This window comes from Arachis stenosperma, chromosome 5, assembly GCF_014773155.1.
Source record: "Arachis stenosperma cultivar V10309 chromosome 5, arast.V10309.gnm1.PFL2, whole genome shotgun sequence".
NCBI classification, from domain to species: domain Eukaryota; kingdom Viridiplantae; phylum Streptophyta; class Magnoliopsida; order Fabales; family Fabaceae; genus Arachis; species Arachis stenosperma.
This window is the reverse complement of record NC_080381.1, coordinates 90,167,786-90,177,854: the sequence shown is the minus strand read 5'-3', so window position 1 is coordinate 90,177,854 and position 10,069 is coordinate 90,167,786. Positions and strand designations below refer to the sequence as shown.

The window sequence follows — 10,069 nt, the reverse complement described above, 5'->3', positions numbered from 1 at the left end:
AATTTGGCCCAAGATTGGACTGAACAGGCCGAACCGGTCAAACCGGACCCAAACCAAACCCGTGGGCCCAACCCACTCACTTTATTAAAGTGAATTCAGAACTCTCTTTCTATATTTGGCATGCTGAACACGATGGAGAAGCCATGGGAGAGGAAGAACATGGAAAACTCTTGCTTTGATTTCAATTTGCCATAATGTTTGATCCGAAGTTTCAATTGATGAGCCGTCAACAGCCACGCGTTTGTTTTGGAATCCTCTACAAAATGCATTCAACTATTTGGTAAGAAACTCGATTTTTCTTAGCCAAATCTTCTCATCTCAGTTTCAAAATTTGTTGAGATTAGGTGTTGAGAGTTTATTAAATTTTGGTGTTTAGGAGCAAAATAGCTTTATAGATTTGCTGGGTTCTGTCCCAATTTTGCGTTGGTAACGTGAGGAACATTTATTCCTTTTCAAGTTCTCTAATTAGTGAACCCTATGGTAATTTTAGTGTTATTTTGTGAAATTAGTTTGGATTGCATACTTCAGAAACAAATTGGTGGTGTTAGAGACTTGGTATTAGACTCTAGGGAGCCGGGGACCTGTTTGGTGACACTTTGGAACCTTGGGTATCGTGGAACAGTGACAAATTGTGATGTTATCAGTTTTACGCGAAATCGGCCAAGGTATGCTTTTGGTTTCTCGTATATAATATATAATATTTTGTGAAAACTTAGGCTAGATGACCATAGGATAGGTTGGAATGCATGATTACATTAAAGGTTTAGTATCCTTAATGATGATTGTTGATTTAGGTTGAGTATGAATTGGTGAATATTATTATATGATGAAAATAGGATACTATATGACGATTTTGATGCTAATGCATGAGGATTTTGAACGTGAACTTATGAATGTTAATAAATTGATAAATATTGGGCCGGAGACCGTGAAATTGGGCTGGGGGCCGGAAGAAGGTAAGAAAGGTGATGCGTGTACAAATGATGATTTATGTGTGGCTTGAGTTGAAGAGGGTTAAGAGAGTTGACAATGAAAATTGATTAGGGATGGTTTGGGACACGAATTGGATATTGAAATGTGAGTTGGTAAGGTTAGATAATGTCAAAAAGGCTTAGATTTTTAGTACTGAGATTTGAGATTGGTGAAAATAGATGTTTGATAAGCTTTGTAAAAATCTAATTTTTTTGCCAAATTTCGGAGAGTCATAACCTAGCTTACAGACCCCGAAATTATTTCAAATCTATTTCATATGAAAATTGGGTTCGTGAAGTTTATGCCGTTTGAAGAATGGATGAAAAATATTTTAAAATGAGAAAGTTATGCGCGTTAGAAGTTCGGAGTGCAAAATTGGAAATTCTATAGGATAAGGCTTGCGTATGCTACCGCCTGTACGTGACGCGACCAACCCTTCCGGGTTGGGCATCTAGCATATGTGAGCAGCGTGCTTGTCTACACGAGCATGGTAAAGTGAGTCCTTACGTACATCATAAGCCCCAATTTTGTGGTTTATCTTGGGCTTATTTTGGGGGATTTTATCACCTTTACTCACATTTATTCAGTGAAATAGCATGGTTTTGTAATTCTCCTTGAATTTGTGCTTAAGAGTGAAAACATACTTTTTAGGCCCTTAAATTGGTAATTTTTTATTCACCTTTGATTCCACTAGATGCCTTGATGTTTTTGTTAGTGAATTCAGGTTGAAAAGGCTAGGAATTGATCAAAGGAATAAAGAGAAAAGCATGCAAAGTGGAGAATACATGAAGAAATGAGAATTTGGAGGATTGATGGCCATGCGCACGGGTCATCCACACGTACGCGTGTGTTGAGGATTTGCAAGCCACGCGCACGCGTCACGCACTTAAAGTGAATTCGCTTGGGATGATTTCTAAGCTTTCAAGGCCCAAATCCAACTCGTTTCCGAGGCTATTTCATGTAGAATTCAAGCTTGGGAAAAAGGGGGGCAATTAGTTTTAGGATAGCATCATGTAGGTTAATTTTTTAGAGAGAGAAGCTCCCTCTTCTCTCTAGAATTAGACCTTAGAGTGATTTTAGAGCTTATAGGGCAAGGATGGCCTGGAAGAGGGTGAGGAAGCATGCATAAAGAAAAGGAGCATGGAAAATGGAGCCTTGGAGTTTTGAGCATCGACGCGTACGTGTGCCTTGCGTGTACGCGTGGATGTGCGCCATTGACACCAGCGTGAAGGAGCCAAAGCCAAAAGCCAGCGCACTCGCTCAGCCAAGCTAGAACCTCCAGGGACACGCATGCGTGCTTTATGCTGGCGCGTGGATCGCAAAAGCCGAGGGACACGTATGTGTGTTGTGCACATACGCATCGATTTTCGCACGTAATTTTTAAAGAGAAAACATGACCAGCGATTTTAGGAAGTTGCAGACCCTGTTTTGAGGCAGTGTTTTGGTGGGAAAAGCATAAGAAGACCAAGGATTGAGAGATCCATATCCATTCACTCATATTACACACTTTCTAGATATTTGTAGAAGTTAGTTACATTTTGTAGAGAGAGAAGCTCTACCTTCTCTCTAGAATTTTGCTCTTTCCATCTCAATTTCTCTTCGATTCCTTTGGTGAGATCAAGTGCTAATTCACTTTCACTTTGATTCAAGTTGTAGATCTACTCTCTTCTTCTCAATTAGAGTTCTTTTGATTCATTTACTTTAGATCTTGGATTTGTGACTTTGTTACTTTGATTTTGATCAATGAATTGATGAATTGCATTTAGTTGTCTGATTGTTGATGATATTTTGAAATAGATACCTTGAATTCAATTCCTTTTTCTCAATCTCACAATGCTTTTCCCTATTATTCACCAATTGTTTGAGGAAATGACAACCCCAGCTATGGAGTAGATTTCTCTTACTTGGCTTAGGGGTTGAGTGTTGGAAATACTTGAATAGTTAATATCAATTGTTGCTCCTCAATTGAGATTTGCTAATTGACTTGTGTATCACTCACGCTAGACTCCTTTAAGGTTAGGCTAGGACTTGTGATTCAAGTTTATTACTTTTACTAAATCCTCCTCTATACTTAGGGGTTGACTAAGTGAAGCAATGATTATTTGTTGACACAATTGATGGAAACTATAATGATGGAACTTCCAATGCTCATCCTTAGCCAAGGCTTTTATCATAATTGATTGTCGTTCATTTTTGTTAGCTCAAATTCTTAAACCAAACTCTCAAAACCACAAAAGACCTCCTAATCAATGATGTGCACTCTAAGGCATTTCCTAGGGAAGACGACTCGGGACTAAAACTCTTGGTTATTGATTTTGGATTTGTTTGATGTGAGGTTTGTGTGTCAGTTAGACTATACTCACGATTGGATTTATTGATAATTTCTATACCGGCATAAAAATTTTTCTCATCAAAATGGCACCGTTGCCGGGAAATTGCATATGCATGCCATGTTATTGGTTAGTGTGAATATGTTGATATGTACATACTTGTATTTTCTCTTGATTGTTTGTTTGTTTGATTGATAGTTAGGATTAGTTTTTGATTAGTTCAATTCATTATCATGAGCTCTATATCTCCTTCATTGTATGACGCTGGTGCGCGAAATTGTGAACAATACTTTTTCACAACTCTCATAATCCCCGGTAATGGCTCCACAAACGTGGTAGCTCAATACCATGGCATTACACAACTTCGCACAACTAACCAGCAAGTGCACTGGGTCGTCCAAGTAATACCTTACGTGAGTAAGGGTCGATCCCACGGAGATTGTTAGTATTGAAGCAAGCTATGGTCATCTTGTAAATCTTAGTCAGGTAAACTCAAATGTATATGATGGTGATGAACGAAAATAACATAAAAGATAAAGATAGTGATACTTATGTAATTCATTGGTAGGAACTTCAGATAAGCGCATGAAGATGCCTTCCCTTCCGTCTCTCTGCTTTCCTACTACCTTCATCCAATCCTTCTTACTCCTTTCCATGGCAAGCTTGTGTAGGGTTTCACCATTGTCAGTGGCTACCTCCCATCCTCTCATTGAAAACGATTGCATATGCTCTGGTCACAACATAGCGGAATTCATCTGTCGGTTCTCAATCAGGCCGGAATAGAATCCAGTGATTCTTTTGCGTCTGTCACTAACGCCCCGCCCTCAGGAGTTTGAAGCACGTCACAGTCATTCAGTCATTGAATCCTACTCAGAATACCACAGACAAGGTTAGACCTTCCGGATTCTCTTGAATGCTGCCATCAGTTCTCGCCTATACCACGAAGACTCTGATCTCACGGAATGGTTGGCTCGTTTGTCAGGCGAGCACTCGGTTGTCAGGCGATCAACCATGCATCGTGCAATCAGGAATCCAAGAGATATTCACTAAGCCTCAGATGCTTGTAGAACAAGAATGGTTGTCAGTCACCTTGTTCATGAGTGAGAATGATGATGAGTGTCAATCATCACCTTCATCAAGTTGAAGAACAAGTGATATCTTGGACAAAGAACAAGCGGAATTGAATAGAAGAACAATAGTAATTGCATTAATACTCGAGGTACAGCAGAGCTCCACACCTTAATCTATGGTGTGTAGAAACTCCACCGTTGAAAATACATAAGCATAAGGTCTAGGCATGGCCAAATGGCCAGCCTCCCAATGATCTAAGATAGCATACAAAACGAAGATAGCTACCAAAGTCCCTCTAATACCATACTAAAAGGTCCTACTTATAAGAACTAGTAGCCTAAGGTATACAGAAATGAGTAAATGACATAAAAATCCACTTCCGGGCCCACTTGGTGTGTGCTTGGGCTGAGCAATGAAGCATTTTTCGTGTAGAGACTCTTCTTGGAGTTAAACGCCAGCTTTGGTGCCAGTTTGGGCGTTTAACTCCCATTTGGGTGCCAGTTCCGGCGTTTAACGCTGGGATTTCTTGAGGTGACTTTGAACGCCGGTTTGGGCCATCAAATCTTGGGCAAAGTATGGACTATCATATATTGCTGGAAAGCCCAGGATGTCTACTTTCCAACGCCGTTGAGAGCGCGCCAATTGGGCTTCTGTAGCTCCAGAAAATCCACTTCGAGTGCAGGGAGGTCAGAATCCAACAGCATCTGCAGTCCTTTTGAGTCTCTGGATCAGATTTTTGCTCAGGTCCCTTAATTTCAGCCAGAAAATACCTGAAATCACAGAAAAACACACAAACTCATAGCAAAGTCCAGAAAAGTGAATTTTAACTAAAAACTAATAAAAATATAATAAAAACTAACTAGATCATACCAAAAACATACTAAAAACAATGCCAAAAAGTGTACAAATTATCCGCTCATCACAACACCAAACTTAAATTGTTGCTTGTCCCCAAGCAACTGAAGATCAAATAAGATAAAAAGAAGAGAATATGCAATGAACTCCAAAAACATCTATGAAGATCAGTATTAATTAGATGAGCGGGGCTTTTAGCTTTTTGCCTCTGAATAGTTTTGGCATCTCACTCTATCCTTTGGAATTCAGAATGATTGGCTTCTTTAGGAACTCAGAATCCAGATAGTGTTATTGGTTCTCCTAGTTAAGTATGATGATTCTTGAACACAGCTACTTATTGAGTCTTGGTCGTGGCCCAAAGCACTCTGTCTTCCAGTATTACCACCGGATACATACATGCCACAGACACATAATTGGGTGAACCTTTTCAGATTGTGACTTAGCTTTGCTAAAGTCCCCAATTAGAGGTGCCCAGGGTTCTTAAGCACACTCTTATTGCCTTGGATCACAACTTTATTTCTTTCTTTTCTTTCTTTTCTCTCTTTTTTGATTTTTTCGGTTTTTTTTTTCGTTTGCTTCTTTCTCTTTTTTTCTTTTTTAATTTTTTTTTTGTATTCACTGCTTTTTCTTGCTTCAAGAATCATATTTATGATTTTTTAGATCCTCAGTAACATGTCTCCTTTTTCATCATCTTTCAGAGCCAACATTCATGAACCACAAATTCAAAAGACATATGCACTGTTCAAGCATACATTCAGAGAACAAAAGTGTTGCCACCACATCAAAATAATCAAACTGTTATAAAATTTAAAATTCATGCAATTCTTTTCCTTTTCAATTAAGCACGTTTTTGTTTAAGAGTGGTGATGGATTCATAGGACATTCATAACTTTAAGGCATAGACACTAAGATACTAATGATCACAAGACACAAACATAGATAAACATAAAGCACAAAATTCGAAAAACAGAAGAATAAAGAACAAGGAAATTAAAGAACGGGTCCACCTTAGTGATGGCGGCTCTTTCTTCCTCTTGAAGATCCTATGGAGTGCTTGAGCTCCTCAATGTCTCTTCCTTGTCTTTGTTGCTCCTCTCTCATGATTCTTTGATCTTCTCTAATTTCATGGAGGATGATGGAGTGTTCTTGATGCTCCACCCTTAGTTGTCCCATGTTGGAACTCAACTCTCCTAGGGAGGTGTTTAGTTGCTCCCAATAGTCTTGTGGAGGAAAGTGCATCCCTTGAGGTATCTCAGGAATCTCTTGATGAGAGGGGTCTCTTGTGTGCTCCATCCTTTTCTTGGTGATGGGCTTGTCCTCATCAATGGGGGTGTCTCCTTCTATGTCAACTCCAACTGAATAACAGAGGTGACAGATGAGATGAGGAAAGGCTAGCCTTGCCAAGGTGGAAAGCTTGTCCGCCACTTTATAGAGTTCTTGGGCTATAACCTCATGAACTTCCACTTCTTCTCCAATCATGATGCTATGGATTATGATAGCCCGGTCTATGGTAACTTCAGACCGGTTGCTAGTGGGAATGATTGAGCGTTGTATGAACTCTAACCATCCTCTAGCCACGGGCTTGAGGTCATGCCTTCTCAATTGAACCGGCTTTCCTCTTGAATCTTGCTTCCATTGTGCGCCCTCTTCACATATGATTGTGAGGACTTGGTCCAACCTTTGATCAAAGTTGACCCTTCTTGTATAAGGATGCTCATCTCCTTGCATCATAGGCAAGTTGAACGCCACCCTCACACTCTCCGGACTAAAATTTAAGTATTTCCCCCGAACCATAGTGAGATAATTCTTTGGATTCGGGTTCACACTTTGGTCATGGTTCTTGGTGATCCATGCATTGGCATAGAGCTCTTGAACCATCAAGATTCCGACTTGTTGAATGGGGTTGGTAAGTACTTCCCAACCTCTTCTTCGGATCTCATGGCGGATCTCCGGGTATTCACCCTTTTTGAGTGAAAAGGGGACTTCGGGGATCACCTTCTTCAAGGCCACAACTTCATAGAAGTGGACTTGATGCACCCTTGAGAGGAATCTATCCATCTCCCATGACTCGGAGGTGGAAGCTTTTGCCTTCCCTTTCCTCTTTCTAGAGGTTTCTCCGGCCTTGGATGCCATAATGGTTATGGAAAAATGAAAAAGCAACGCTTTTACCACACCAAACTTAAAATGTTTGCTCGTCCTCGAGCAAAAGAAGAAAGAAGAGAGTAGAAGAAGAAGAAATGAAGAAGAGGGAGATGGTGGTGTGTTCGGCCAAGAGGAGGGAGAAGTGGTGTTTAGGTTGTGTGAAAATGAAGGGTTGAAGAAGGGTATATAGTAGAGAGGGGGTAATGGTTCGGCCATTATGGGTGGGTTTGGGAGGGAAAGTGGTTTGAATTTGAAGGGTGAGGTTGGTGGGGATTTATAAGGATGGATGTGAGTGGTGAAGAGAAAGATGGGATTTGATAGGTGAAGGGTTTTTGGGGGGAAGAGGTGTTGAGGTGATTGGTGAATGGGGGAAGAAGAGAGAGTGGTGGTGGGGTCCTGTGGGGTCCACAGATCCTGTGGTGTCAAGGAAAAGTCATCCCTGCACCAAGTGGCATCAAAATTCACGTTTTGAGCCATTTCTGCCGTTAAACGCCGGGCTGGTGCCCATTCCTGGCGTTTAACGCCAGGTTCTAGCCCTTTTCTGGCGTTTAACGCCAGTCTGGTGCCCCTTTCTGGCGTTAAACGCCCAGAATGGTGCAAGACTGGGCGTTAAACGCCCAACTGCTAGGCTTACTGGCGTTTAAACGCCAGCAGCTTCTTCCTCCAGGGTGTGCTGTTTTTCTTCCTGTTTTTCATTCTGTTTTTGCTTTTTTCATTGTTTTTGCGACTTCTTATGATCATCAACCTACAAAAAAGATAAAATAACAAAAGAAAATAGTTAACTATAAAACATTGGGTTGCCTCCCAACAAGCGCTTCTTTAATGTCATTAGCTTGACAGAGGACTCTCATGGAGCCTTAGAAATACTCAGAACCGTGTTGGAACCTCCCAACACCAAACTTAGAGTTTGAATGTGGGGGTTCAACACCAAACTTAGAGTTTGGTTGTGGCCTCCCAACACCAAACTTAGAGTTTGACTGTGGGGGCTCTGCTTGGCTCTATTTTGAGAGAAGCTCTTCATGCCTCCTCTCCATGATGATAGAGGGATGTCCTTGGGCCTTAAACACCAAGGATTCTTCATTCACTTGAATGATTAGCTCTCCTCTATCAACATCAATCACAGCCTTTTCTGTGGCTAGGAAGGGTCTGCAAGGATGATGGATTCATCCATGCACTCCCCAGTCTCTAGGACTACGAAGTCAGTAGGGATGTGGTCTTCAACTTTTACCAGAACATCCTCTACAAGTCATAGGCTTGTTTTCTTGAGTTGTCTGCCATCTCTAGTGAGATTTTTGCAGCTTGCACCTCAAAGATCCCTAATTTCTCCATTACAGAGAGGGGCATGAGGTTTACACTTGACCCTAAGTCACACAAGGCCTTCTTGAAGGTCATGGTGCCTATGGTACAAGGTATAGAAAACTTCCCAGGATCCTGCCTCTTTTGAGGCAGTTTCTGCCTAGACAAGTCATCCAGTTCTTTGGTGAGCAAAGGGGGTTCATCCTCCCAAGTCTCATTTCCAAATAACTTGTCATTTAGCTTCATGATTGCTCCAAGGGCGTCCACCTCCTCTCTTTCCTCTCCATATTCGGCCATGTTTATGGCTTTGTACTCTCCTTTTGGATTTTCTTCTGTATTACTTGGGAGAGTACTAGGAGGGAGTTCAGTAACTTTCTTGCTCAGCTGACCCACTTGTCCTTCCAAATTTCTGATGGAGGACCTTGTTTCATTCATGAAACTTTGAGTGGTTTTAATTAGATCAGAGACCATTGTTGCTAAGTCAGAAGTACTCTGCTTAGAACTCTCTGTCTGTTGCTGAGAAGATGATGGAAAAGGCTTGCCATTGCTAAAACCTGTTTCTTCCACCATATTATTATTGAAACCTTGTTGGGGTCTCTCTTGATTCTTCCATGAGAAATTTGGGTGATTTCTCCATGAGAATTGTAGGTGTTTCCATAGGGTTCTCCTAGGTAATTCACCTCTTCCATTGAAGGATTCTCAGGACATAAGCTTCTTCCTCAGATGAAGCTTCCTTAGTACTGCCAGGTGCATTTTGCATTCCAGAAGACTTGAGAAATCAAATTGACTTGTTGAGTCAATATCTTGTTCTGAGCCAGTATGGCATTCAGAGATCAATCTCAAGAACTCCTTTCTTCTGACTAGTCCCATTGTTCACAGGATTCCTTTCAGAAGTGTTCATGAATTGGTTATTTGCAACCATTTCAATTGTTCCTGAGCCTCTGTAGGCGTCTTCTTCAGATGAAGAGATCCTCCAGCAGAGCTATCCAAAGACATCTTGGATAGTTCAGAGAGACCATCATAGAAATACCTATGATGCATCAGAAAGCATGTCTGAGGGACATCTTCTGATTAATGTTTGTATCTTTCCCAAGCTTCATAGAGGGATTCTCCATCCTTCTGTCTGAAGGTTTGGACTTCCACTCTAAGCTTACTCCATCTTTGAGGTGGAAAGAACTTTGCCAAGAGGCATTGACTAGCTTTTCCCAAAGTCCAGGCTTTCTTTAGGTTGAGAATCCAACCATATTCTAGCTCTGTCTCTTACAGCAAAAGGGAATAGCATCAGTCTATAGACCTCAGGGTCAACCCCATTAGTCTTGACTGTGTCACAGATTTGCAAGAATTCAGCTAAGAACTGATGAGGATCTTCCATTGGAAGTCCATGGAACTTGCAATTCTGTTGC

At 41.1% G+C, this 10,069-nt stretch overlaps 1 non-coding gene across 1 annotated transcript; it reads left to right on the top strand.

The window, feature by feature from the left end:
- The first annotated feature begins 9,711 nt into the window (after nt 1-9,711).
- Nucleotides 9,712-9,818, top strand: LOC130984141 (small nucleolar RNA R71). Its single transcript, XR_009088093.1, has one exon. It is a non-coding gene; the product is annotated as a small nucleolar RNA R71 (small nucleolar RNA).
- The last annotated feature ends 251 nt before the right edge of the window (nt 9,819-10,069 follow it).